Genomic DNA, 11,287 nt, shown 5'->3' with positions numbered 1-11,287 from the left:
TGTAGTATACAGTATATTAGTATGGGTATTCGAACACAGCCTGGGTATGTGAGTACATTGATAACATTCACGTTTAGGTTTGAAACCTGTTATCAAAATGGGAAGACTCGAAAGCCGATTCTGGGGTTGAATAATCCTTGTGAGAATCATGGACAGTGGATATAAGGTAACATTCAAATTGGCAGTATATATGGGCGAGAGCACGAATGATGGTTACAAATAGTCAAACTTTGTATCCCGCCGCATTTAAACAATCGCTGAAGGGTATACATTTGAGGGTTTTGTGTTGATACAATATCTGGTGAATTTGTTATTGGCATCAAAAGACGAAGAAACTGATATGCCAGACATCACCACATTAGTAAACTATTTGGTAGAGAGGGGTCACAAGGCATCATGTGGGAAAGTACAACCAGCGAAACAACATATTTGGGGGTTTCGATTTCGGAAGTCACAAAACACATTACACGTGATTGAGTAGGAACAATACGACTCAGGAAAACCATAGGGGTTTTAATCTCATGAGACACTTTATTCTGTTTTATTCTAAACTAGATTATAGTATTGACAAAAGGGAGGAGGGGTCACAAGTAATTTTGTTGAGGGCTTTCTGAGTTAAAGGAAACAGAGATGTAGACTAGTGAAGGTAACAAAGGAATGTTATTCTTACTTCATTGTAAAGTAAGAATTTCGAATTTGATTGTTTGGACTGGTTAAGAGTTAGCAAAATGGAAACTAACAAAATGTACACTTTCTCTTCCAGGAGAATGGGGATAGTCATTTTCTCTCTCTTTGAAATGTTTCCCGAGACTATTGTCTTGATAGAGTGGTTAGTGAAATTAAGTATAAAGGTATCCGGATTCGGACGTAAAGGGAGTGAACAAATTAAATATAGCCTGGCCATTTTTGTTTGTTTTTACCCTACATTATGAATATTTTATATATTATATTTTAATACCATGTCTGATTTATTGTGAATGGTCTTTCATTTGGTTTTAGTGGGGTTTTCACGGGTTAGACAGACTGCACCTTGAAGGGGCACACACAGAAGTTTTATTTTCTGAGTTTTAATTGAACACGTGAATTATTTTGATAAGACATGCACTGAAGAAACTTACTGTAACTCTTGGATACGAAATATATTAAATGTTTGACTGTTTTAAATAATTAGTATAATATAGAAATAAATACTTATTTGAAGGGTTTGACTGACCTCCGACCTGACTTTCTAGTGTGGTTTGATCACCCTCACTGGAAAGCCGAGAGATGGTGGGTGATGATTTAAAGGTCATATGTAATAATGATTTGAAGGTCGTATGTAATACTCATACGGAGAAGTTTATAATTAATAGTTATATGTGTGATTCGGACCACGAGAAGGATACTGTCTCTAGTCTATTTTTCTATTCCTTGAATTGCCTTATGTGTAAAAATATATATTTATGGAGTCATTAAGGGCAGTAATTCTAATTTGATTTGCAGTGTTTTGTTTTTACAAATTAATCACGTTGTGAGTCATGTGTCAAAATGGGGGAATTACCAGTCTTTTGAAGGTTTAGGATTGAAGTTTACAAACCTCAAGTGATATGTAGGAGTGTATCGAGTGATATATGAAGTAGTGTATTGTTGTGTTGTTTTGTTTAATATAAATCTCACCAGATTGAGTTTGCTGGAGGATTGAGATTTCTCCCTAAGAATTAGCCCTCTAATTCCCTGACCCTGTGACTCTGCGGTGAAGTCGACAGTATTATAAGGGAGTATAAGCTAATTTGGAAAATGGTTTCAACAGAATGTGTTGTTATTTTCTCGTTGACATTTTGTCTTAGAAATTTGTATTGAGAATATTGGTAAAAGTGATAATTTGTCATACAGTTACTGCTTGTCTGGAGTTCCTGAATCAGAAATTACCTGAACTAAACTGTTGTTCTGATCTGTCCTGATCTGTGACTACAGATGGTATCTAGATGCATGGATGGGACAATTTGACCAAATGGTGTGGACCTCAAAACCCCCTCTAACCAGCTGAAGAAATGGCGTTCAATACGGCCCTGTCATGTACCACTTCTACCGAGAGACCTGAGTCCGAGCCAGCAACCTGTACACAGCATCCAGTCGAAGCTATCAACTGCCTTTTCTCTCATGCTTTTTCTCTCAGGAGTGCAACATGAGTCCACGTGGAGTAAGCATGGAGAGAGATCCGTTCCAAAACGTCTCTCATGTTACTCGTATACTAGTTGGCAAATGGACAAGACATAATGGGTGGTAAAGGTGGGGGCGGCTCAGGTGAGGGACATTGTCATGGGCCATCCACTTTGAACTGTGAAGCTATCTGAAGAAGACAATGAAGAGATGCCAGAGGTTTAAGTGCCGGGAAAGGGGTTGGTCAATTGTGCCCGTAATTGATTTTTTGCTAAATTTATAGTAATTTAGGCTCAGAATGCATTGAGATACTGATCTGTAATTATAATCGTGATGAGAAAGGTAATGCTAGAATTATAAGTTGAATATATTGTATGTTAATATAAATGTACATTCTGCCAGTGTCGATGTGTGCTAAATTGAGGGTTTTAACTTTGAGTGATAGAACCAATGTGAATCACTGAAGAATGTAATTCTTAATTTGGGTTGGATAATTAATTGGGTTAATTATGATTTGGAAACTGACTGATTGATTTGAGTAAGTTGTTAGTATGTTAATAACTATATGAGTGAAGCAATGAATGTATTATGGATTGGTTGTTTTGATTGTTATTATGCTGATTGTGACATGTGTAAAGAAGTTGTGTACTAAAGATGTTGACACTATTCTCAGCATGCCCTGGTGAATGGAGAGGGTGAATGCTGATCCTGAGAATGAAACTGATCCTAATCTATTTGACCTACAGTGGGGAAAAAAGTATTTAGTCAGCCACCAATTGTGCAAGTTCTCCCACTTAAAAAGATGAGAGAGGCCTGTAATTTTCATCATAGGTACATGTCAACTATGACAGACAAATTGAGATTTCTTTTTCCAGAAAATCATATTGTAGGATTTGTAATGAATTTATTTGCAAATTATGGTGGAAAATAAGTATTTGGTCACCTACAAACAAGGAAGATTTCTGGCTCTCACAGACCTGTAACTTCTTCTTTAAGAGGCTCCTCTGTCCTCCACTCGTTACCTGTATTAATGGCACCTGTTTGAACTTGTTATCAGTATAAAAGACACCTGTCCACAACCTCAAACAGTCACACTTCAAACTCCACTATGGCCAATACCAAAGAGCTGTCAAAGGACACCAGAAACAAAATTGTAGACCTGCACCAGGCTGGGAAGACTGAATCTGCAATAGGTAAGCAGCTTGGTTTGAAGAAATCAACTGTGGGAGCAATTATTAGCAAATGGAAGACATACAAGACCACTGATAATCTCCCTCGATCTGGGGCTCCACGCAAGATCTCACCCCGTGGGGTCAAAATGATCACAAGAACGGTGAGCAAAAATCCCAGAACCACACGGGGGGACCTAGTGAATGACCTGCAGAGATCTGGGACCAAAGTAACAAAGCCTACCATCAGTAACACACTACGCCGCCAGGAACTCAAATCCTGCAGTGCGAGACGTGTCCCCCTGCTTAAGCCAGTACATGTCCAGGCCCATCTGAAGTTTGCTAGAGTGCATTTGGATGATCCAGAAGAGGATTGGGAGAATGTCATATGGTCAGATGAAACCAAAATAGAACTTTTTGGTAAAAACTCAACTCGTCGTGTTTGGAGGACAAAGAATGCTGAGTTGCATCCAAAGCACACCATAGCTACTGTGAAGCATGGGGGTGGAAACATCATGCTTTGGGGCTGTTTTTCTGCAAAGGGACCAGGACGACTGATCCGTGTAAAGGAAAGAATGAATGGGGCCATGTATCGTGAGATTTTGAGTGAAAACCTCCTTCCATCAGCAAGGGCATTGAAGATGAAACGTGGCTGGGTCTTTCAGCATGACAATGATCCCAAACACACCGCCCGGGCAACGAAGGAGTGGCTTCGTAAGAAGCATTTTAAGGTCCTGGAGTGGCCTAGCCAGTCTCCAGATCTCAACCCCATAGAAAATATTTGGAGGGAGTTGAAAGTCCGTGTTGCCCAGCGACAGCCCCAAAACATCACCGCTCTAGAGGAGATCTGCATGGAGGAATGGGCCAAAATAGAGACTTACAGAAAACGTTTGACCTGTGTCATTGCCAACAAAGGGTATATAACAAAGTATTGAGAAACTTTTGTTATTGACCAAATACTTATTTTCCACCATAATTTGCAAATAAATTCATTAAAAATCCTACAATGTGATTTTCAGGATTTCTTTTTCTAATTTTGTCTGTCATAGTTGACGTGTACCTATGATGAAAATTACAGGCCTCTCTCATCTTTTTAAGTGGGAGAACTTGCACAATTGGTGGCTGACTAAATACTTTTTTTCCCCACTGTATATCCATTACCAAATTAAATTTTTTATGATAATGTTAATACTCAGGAATTTTAGCAGGTTTATGCTTACGGAACATAGAGTCCATGGGCGTTGCCTTATAAATAGTGGAATCATGATGCTTGTCCTGGGTCATGTTCATTAGGCACTAAACTGAAGAAATGTTACTTAAACCTGGAGTCACTACCTGGATTTGTCCAACAAGTTTCTACAGATGGTGCTATAGGGATGGAAATAGTTATTTCTACCATGCTGACCAATAGGAGTACGCTCAGTATCAACATGATGATTTGTTTCGTACTGTTAATGATTAAGATTTTTTAGTAAACTATTGAATAACCAAAGTTAAATCACAGACGTGGCAAATATATATTGAGGATTCTCTGTTGCTAGGCAAGAACTTGAATGGTTCCTTTCACTGGGCTTGTGTATGTGTGAAATGGGGATCTGACCTAGGGTCAAATTGCTCGCTCTTACCTAATCCATGGCAGTCCTACCTTAGAGACTGAAACCAGACTGTTGCCTAATGCATCTTTTCTCAAACAAAGTCTGGCGCCAGAGTTTAACAGAGTTTAGACTAGTCATGAGTAATTACAGCATGACAGGAGGGAAGAAGAGGAGTGGGTTTGTGTACGTTTGAGAGATTGAGTCATGTCCAACAATCAATCTTCAGGTCAAGCCAGGGTGAGCCGGGGTTGAACAGAGTTTAAAACTGAACATGATTGTTTTTGCATGACAGGGGTGTGATTGATTGTAATAATATTGTTTCTAAACTGAATGACAGTCAAATTTAGCCCTATCATAGACTAAGGAAGTGGGTGGAGTGGTAGAGAGCAGGAAACTGAAGATAATGGTAGGAGAACCTAAGAGGGAGGGGCTTTGAGCTGGGATGTGTGTGAATGGGACTATATAGACAGAGAGCGGAGAGGAAGAGGGAAGCTACTCTGCAGACCAGCTCGGCTTTGTTGAATTGTAATAAAGTCAATCTTGATTCTACAAAAACTCTGGAAGAACTTTGATTTTAAATAAAGTATAGTGATTATTTTCCACAACATTAAAACTTGTAATTTTCTGAGTTGAGAGAAATCTCAAAATGGGGGAATGTGAGAGAAAAATTAGGTATTTACCTGATTTGTTTGATATTAATAGTTAAATTATATACTTAACAAATAGTAAGACATTTCTGTTCTACTAATGCTGTGTTTATATGGTCTCCACTCTAACTCCCTGCAGCTAATCTGGGCGTATGGTCACTAGAGCTAGCTTGAGCTGACAATTGAGTTACAGCCTGCATTCCATAGACAAGATGTGGTGTGTGTAACCGAGATAGGGATAGCCTGGAGGAGTACAACAAAAATCCTAATTGTCCTTAATCATTCTGTGAACTGGGAAACTAAGCCAGGGTGGGGTTAAAACAACACCAGGTGCAAATAACCATAGGATGAACCCAAAGTGGCTTATGATGCCACCCAATCTGCATGGGAGGGGTGGAACCAGCCATAACTAAGCATTTTAGTGTCAGCTATATAAGAACCAGCATTTTCTGTAAAGGTTAGGCTCTCGGCCCAACAGTCAAGAGTGTTGGGTCGACCAGTCTCATTATTGCAATAATTAATCGATATTGAATAAAGATTATTGTTTGAAGAAATGACAGTCTTTCTCAGTACTGAAATTTCCACAACAACACTCCTATAGGTCTCCATTCACAATTAAAAAGTATTCCTTAAAGGCCAGCTGTTCATCACTTCTAAGAAGATAGACTTTCCCAGCACTGTCGATTTCATTAAGATGAGAGGCAGGTGCTCCTCAGCAGCAGTCAGTCCATCACCTTTCCCATCACCTTCACACCTCTGTTAATCTTTCCTCGTGTCCTAATTAGAGTGGGCTCTGGCTGATGTATAACACTATTATCCTGCTGTAATCAAATCTCAAATCATCAGAGTAGACAGATGTCAGCGCACACTATGCAGAGATCAGCTGACCTGATTAAATACACTCTAATGACGGCCAGGCACCTCTCTGCCCCTCCCTACACATTATTCATCAATGACCACACACTCTGCCATGGGGATGCACATCAGCAATTAGACACCATATTAGAAACTGATCAAAACTAAAATGCAAGAGATGAATCAACAAGGGGCATAATTAAAGTTGGTGACTCTAGATCTGGAATTTGTCTTCAGGAGTTCTACATGGATTTACGAACTTTGGGGATTTTGTAGAAAATCGGAGCTGTATTTGGAGTTTTATTAACTAACCAGTACAGTATAGTATATAAGTTCATCCCGCTCCCATGGACACTAGGTTGCCAAGACCAAAAATACATTACTGAGACCCATCCAGAAGACACAGGAGGGAGAGAGGCTCAGGGTCTTTAATGGAAACCTTTTATTTTCTGATTCCGAGAACTGTAATTTACATGCACGGGAATACCCTTGTGACTTCTGTGGAAAGCACAGCAAAGAACACTTTAATATTTGAAACTCCCCTATACTTAAAATAATGAGAAAATACAGAGGGTTATCAAAGAACACAGACAATCTAGTGTGTGTGTGTGTGCCTGCGTTCATGCATTATTAAGTGCCTATAGTGGCAGTGTTCTTTGGCTTCTGTGCACTTATTTTATTTGATGAAGTGGCTTTTATCTGGAAGTAATAATACAAGTTCATTTGAGTGCATGACTTCAGCTCCACCTCACAATGGAGCTGTCTGGTTGGATCTGATTACAATCACACACTAATGACCACAGCCAGCCATTGTACTTTTACAAAGTCCCCACAGTACTGCTAATCATTAAGACATATTGGCTATATTCAGCCTGATTATAAGCATGATCATCTCAGCGCATCTCACTAGATGTCCTCGGGGTGCCTCAGTCAGGAACTAAAGTTGTGCCACGCTGCAGGAACACAAGGGCCAAGCCACAGTAGGAAGTCTGGGGAATCTTTGAATTCAAAGTGCAAAGCGAAGTTAATTAGCTGGTGTCTAAATGTACTGTGTATCCCACTGTGCTGGTGCAATGGGGAGGATGAAGGATGATGATGCTGTGCCAGTCAGTCACACAGAGCCAGTCACACAGACAGAGCTGAGCTGGATCTGAGGAGATGAGATGAGACTGCGGGGAGCTCTACGGCCCTGGGGGCCTGCCTGACCACACTATGATTGGAGGCCTCCAGAGCCCTCTGCTTGCCTGCCTTCCTTCCTTCCTGACTGCCTTCCGCTGTACAGTAGAGCTTCTCTGTACGCTGGCAGACTTTTCTCAGCTTTTCATTTTCAATTAATTAGTAAACATTTCAGAAAACACAACTCCACTTTGAGATTATGGGGTAGGCAAGTGACACAAAATCTCAATATGAATCCATTTTAAATTCAGGCTGTAACACAACAAAATTTGGAAAAAGTCAAGGGGTGGGAATACTTTCTTAAGGTACTATATAGGTTTTCTGCTTTATCAGTCCATGGTTAATTGCAGAGCAGTGATCTCATGTACATGCTGGAGACATAAGCAATTTCAAGAATGAGGAAAAATAGATTAATCTTGACAGGAATCTGTCAGCTAAGACAAGGACAATCCAGCCAACTTCCTGTGGCAACTTAGACAAAAACATCTCCAGGGTCAGAGAAGGAGAGAGAAGGGGGGAGAGGGCAAAAGAGAGCGAGGGAGAGACAGAGACAGAGATACAGAGAGAAAGACAGAGAGCTAAAGAGAGATACTCCCAGTCAGGGAGTGGGCAGATATAAGAGGTCAGACCTAGGGCTGTTGCGGTGACATATTACCGGCGGTCACGAGTCATGAAGGCAGTCAAATTCCACGTGACCATTTAGTCACAGTAATCAGGCTTCTCCAAGCTCTGATGCTGCTGATGGTCATTAGTAGCCAACCAAACTTGCTAACTGCCTGGTACTCAGCACTCTATTGTCCTTCTAATCACTCTGACATCAATGCAAATGTTATCGAAAATCTAATCAAACCCTTCATGAGCTCATGTTGCGCAACATTTCTACAGTGAGGGAAAAAAGTATTTGATCCCCTGCTGATTTTGTACGTTTGCCCACTGACAAAGACATGATCAGTGTATCATTTTAATGGTAGCTTTATTTGAACAGTGAGAGACAGAATAACAACCAAAAAATCCAGAAAAACGCATGTCAAAAATGTTAGAAATTGATTTGCATTTTAATGAGGGAAATAAGTATTTGAACCCCTCTCAATCAGAAAGATTTCTGGCTCCCAGGTGTCTTTTATACAGGTAACGAGCTGAGATCATTTCTTATTCAGTGGGCAAACGTACAAAATCAGCAGGGGATCAAATACTTTTCTCCCTCACTGTATAGGCTATGCAATTGCGCAAGAACAGAGTGATGGCCTCTATTAAAAAGAGGAGAATCCCATCAGCTTTCTATAGGCTAGGCCTACTATATTTATTTCTCAACTTTCCTAATATTAAGCACAATGCTTATCTTTACAACTGGAGTATAGCCTACGTCGCTGGCATGAAAATGAAGTAAGGGAAAAGCGGTCCTTCATTCGCTATATAAGTTCATAGATGGCATGTCTTTTTTTCCCCTGCCCCTGTTTTGAGAGAGGTGCATGATAATGGTCCATTCTAAATCAAAACAAATTTCACACATATATTATTTAGTATATATAAAGACAAGATTAAATCAAGAATAGTCTGATGGGTGACAATATTAGCCTATCAATTGTGAATGATATATTATCACCCAGCGCAATAGACAGCCTTTTTTTCAGCTGCTATTTCGAATCATAGTCACACACCTCATGTAGCCTAGCCCATAGGCCTATATGTTTTGATAAGGTTTGTATCACAACTAAAGTGGCGAAATAACTTCTTAAAATTAAGCACAATAATCCACTTTACAAGGGGTGTAGAGCCTAACTGTCTTACATAAGCAGCGCGTGAGTTTCAAGATTGGGGATGATAATTTTCACCGTAGAAATGCACCATTATAATAAAAGCATGACATGCATAATCGTATTTGCGGTCACTTTTGATAATGGTGTTTTCCAGCTAATGGAACACTCGTGCTAATAGACTACTGCCGTGTGCGCATTGCTGTGCTTATAATGAGAAGAAATAGCCTAATAGTTTATCAACATTTTAAGCTAAACGTTCTGATCTGTTGCGTCAGCCACATTGCGTAAAATATATTTTTTGATGCTAGTGGTTGTATTAATTTAGGATCTATCGCATCCCACAACTGTCCCAGACTATGTTTGGAATATTTATTTCTCGCACAGAATAGGTCAACTTTTGTACTATAGGGGATAGTAGATTGACATAGGCTAGTGCTTTTGCTGTTCGTTAGGGCTACTCATCTTGTTAGCTGACGAAAAGTAAATGTGGGCAGTTCTTCCAATATCTTCAATATGCACCTCAGAATTGGATAAGGAAGTGCATTATGGCCACACAAAGGGGATGCTGCCGTGAAATTCGAGGCATTATCAAGTGCTTGTCAAATTGTGAATGAAAGACTGATGAAGTGTGTACAGCCTGCGCAAAAAAACAAAGTAGAGCTCATGCCTTTCAAGCGACTTTTTTCAAATCATCATTAGAGTCGCATCATGCAGCCTTACAATGTATTAAATATCTAAACATATAGCCCAATGTATGTAGAACAACTAAAGTTACATTAATAACTCTAAATTAAGCACATAGGAGTACCTATTTCTTTGTTAACCGCTCAAAGAATAGCACGTGCGCACTCCCTCAAATCGTTTGGAGAAAATATCCTTTCTATTTTATTCAGCTTTGTTCAATTGTATTCTTCACACTATAAAATAATATAGAATAATGCCACAGAATTCTAACCAAATCTTGTCTGCTACTAAATGAAGTAGTGTAGCCCACAGCCATTTGGAATAGCCAGATCACGACCTAACATAAGGACAACTCAGAGTATGCTATTCTGTTCTTCTGAAATAGACTACATTTTCTTCATATCATTAGACCTGTCTAAAATAAATAATGGATTTATTGTGAAGATGTAGGCTATATTGCATGGATTTATTAGACTTTTTAAAATGTAAATGTTCCAAAGGTCTGCATCAGTGGCTTGTAGGCCATGTGTGGAAGCCAGGAGATGCTAAATGTGTTTATGTTAATTCACGGTCAATTACCGTGAAACCGACAGTTATTTGCTTGACAATCACCAGCTGACGAAATTTCATGACCGCCACAGCCCTAGTCAGACCTCTCCATCCATCTACTGTATCCATCATACCTTTCTCAGATAACACCCTGGGCAGTGAGGAGAATGGCCGTCAGCCCACTGACCACTGTGGTCGCTATGGCGACATACCAGCATCAACCCTCTACTGACACTGACAGAGCCACACTCAAACCCAATGACCAGTTTCCGACATAAGTGGAAATAACTGAGGTAATTTCCAGTAACCATTTGATCAAACATGGGATTGTAAATCTGGAGCTTGAACTACAGTTAGAGGTGCATTTGTTTGAGCTGAGTAGCCTTGGTGTCGCCTTGAGATGGTGCAGGGGAGCTTTATGCTGGTGCATTTCTACTGTGATATACTCCAGTGATTTTTTCCAAAAAGCCTCAGACTTGTGTTTTATATTTACATTTGAGTCATTTAGCAGACGCTCTTATCCAGAGCGACTTACAGGACCTTGGCATCAAGGTCACATAGCTGACAGCAAGGTCACATAGCTGACAGCAAGGTCACATAGCTGACAGCAAGGTCACATAGCTGACAGCAAGGTCACAAAGCTGACAGCAAGGTCACATAGCTGACAGCAAGGTCACATAGCTGACAGAAAGGTCACAAAGCTGACAGCAAGGTCA

The sequence above is a fragment of the Coregonus clupeaformis genome, unplaced genomic scaffold (assembly GCF_020615455.1).
Source record: "Coregonus clupeaformis isolate EN_2021a unplaced genomic scaffold, ASM2061545v1 scaf1572, whole genome shotgun sequence".
Lineage (NCBI taxonomy): Eukaryota > Metazoa > Chordata > Actinopteri > Salmoniformes > Salmonidae > Coregonus > Coregonus clupeaformis.
Note: the sequence above shows the minus strand (reverse complement) of the source record.